The sequence below is a fragment of the Triticum aestivum genome, chromosome 1B, assembly GCF_018294505.1.
Source record: "Triticum aestivum cultivar Chinese Spring chromosome 1B, IWGSC CS RefSeq v2.1, whole genome shotgun sequence".
Classification (NCBI taxonomy): Eukaryota; Viridiplantae; Streptophyta; class Magnoliopsida; order Poales; family Poaceae; genus Triticum; species Triticum aestivum.
The window spans coordinates 266,163,257-266,165,712 of NC_057795.1; positions in this window are offsets into that span (position 1 = coordinate 266,163,257).

The window sequence follows — 2,456 nt, forward strand, 5'->3', positions numbered from 1 at the left end:
TAGACTAGAGAGAGAGAGAGGCGACTGAACTCACCCAAGCAGTTCATCACACCGGCCAAGAACAGCCCCTCGTGAGGCTGTTCTTCCCTTGTATTATTCATCATCAGCCCCCTGAGGCAATCCACCACTCCACAAACTAGAGTAGGGTATTACACCACAATGGTGGCCCGAACTAGTATAAACCTCGTGTCCCTTGTGTTGTTCTTCGTGTAGTCTAGATCCTTGCGAGGCGATGAGACGTGGGTAGGCAGGAGGTGTGATCTCCACGCGCACCCCAGAGTTTGAACCTTGAGGGTCTGTCGGAACCCGAAATCTGACATTTGGCGCGCCAGGTAGGGGTGCACCGAAATCCTTCTCCTGCCGCCTCGCGTATCGTCGCATCGTCGTCATCATGTCCGGCGACCCAACGGGCAATCCCGATCCCTGGGCGGCCTGGCCCGCCCATGTAGAGCCGCTTGCCCAGGGCGACCTCAACCCCGTGCCCCAGGCAGCCTGCGGTCTGCAGGGCGCTGTGGGCCGCGGGCGACGTGGTCAGGCGGCGCCAGCTCTCACGCCACGGCAGGTGCGGTCAGCAGCAAGGGTCTCAAGCCACGTCACGGCCACGGCGCCGTACACCCGGCGGGTGTAGGCGAACTCAAGGGCCGCGCTCACGGTAGCCCAAGAGCTACTACAATGCAGGCTGCTAGAGGGAGGCCACGACGTGCTACTAGAGCGGGTGGCAGAGCTCCTGGGCTCCTCCGCCTCGGGGGCTCACCCCTTTTGCACCCAAACGCCGCCTCTGGCCCAAGGCGGACCGCATGGAGGCCCCGCGCGCGCCCGCACAGCTCCGAGCGGACCCCAGGGCCACTCCAACGCCAACCTGGCCGTCGGCGCCTGGCTACCAACAGTGCCGCCTCCGCCTCCGACCAGCAAAGGGGGATTCACTACAGCCCACGGTCCTGGTGGGCTGCCGCGCTACCACTCCCAGGTTGGCACCTCGAGCAGGACTGCATGGCACACGGGGCACTATAGCGAGGCATTCGGGGCGGCGGCCCCGGAAGTGTATGTGCCCCACATGGTGGATCAAGGGCACGCGCAGGAGGAAGACTATGGCTCGTTCCTCGGCCCAGGCTGGGGGGAAGAGATACCTGAAGCTGAGCTCTTTCAGGAGCCCAAGGAAGGCCTCATCGACCGCGCCGGAGGCAGCGACTATCGGGTACCGCTAATTCTTCAGGAACAGGCATACGCTAACCATGGATCACAGGAGGTACATGTCGTCGCGGCGGATGGCTGCCCCAATCCAGCAGCTTCCTACCCCTCAGGAGGAGGGCACCGGGGGCTGCAGGAGAGGGGCCGAGATCCGGCCTCGCCCACGCGGTGTTCGGAGCAAGGCGTCCTGAGGAGGTAGGCCCTCTGCCGGGGAGGTGCCCCAGGGCCTACCCCCGGCAGAGGACCCGTGGTCGTCGGGGGAACCACTGGCGACCGCTCTATCCCATCGGTGGCGTCCTCGGTCTCCGGCCGTCGTTGATGGCAATAGAGTGTGGTGCAAGTCGGGGCCCTCGTCTGGCGATATGAAGCAAGGCCGGTACCTGTGAAGAAGGCCCAGTGCCTGTGAAGCTCACCGCCTCGTGACACTCTCACGTAATAATGAGTGGGGCTGTACATGCCCCCGAGTTTGCGGAGAGCCGCCCTCGGGCCTCGGGGGCTCCCGCCCACGCCCAGTGGTAACACTTAGCTCCGCGTTGGTGAGAAGACGTCGAAGACTAGACTAGGTACCGGACGCGGCCTTTCTGCTTTCTTTTGCCTTTCCCTTGGTTGTCGTCTTTCCCCTGTTTGGATTTAAGTTGGATTTGAGCTTGAGACTTGCGTGTGTTCAGGGAAGGGGTGTTTAGTCTCGTTCGAGCAATCTCTCGTGTTCTGGCTACCGCTTTGCGTCCATCCAACTTCAGCTACCTCCACTCGTGAGCCCCTCGCGAGCCGGGCTAGGCCCAGCATGCGCGCAGCTCGGACTGCCATCGCCATGCCCACTCAGGAGGTTCTCATTACAGGTTCAATGGGCTCGTTCAGGAGGCACTCAGGACACCACGGCCCCCCGCAGGCTCGCTCAGGGCCCACGCGGGTCAAAGGTAAACAAGCCAATTGACTCGTCACAAGACCAGTCAATCGGCATAGGCATGTGGGCGATATCATGTCTACAAATACGCTAACTGGAAGTTTTTACACGAGGGGCTCCCCCTCCCAAAATGCTCTTGCAACCTTGAGGGCCAAGCCCGAACTCTCTCTGCGCAGGGTAAAAAGCAGGAATAGCGCGCGGTCAATCGGATAAATCCCCCAACTCATCCTCAGGGGCACCTCCGGAGTCGTCACTAGCATCGCTGGCCTCGCCATCACCTTCTACGTCACCGTCATTAGCACCTGGGCCATTCACCACGCCGCCCTCATCAGCAACCACGACCACACCATCGTCATTGGCGGTG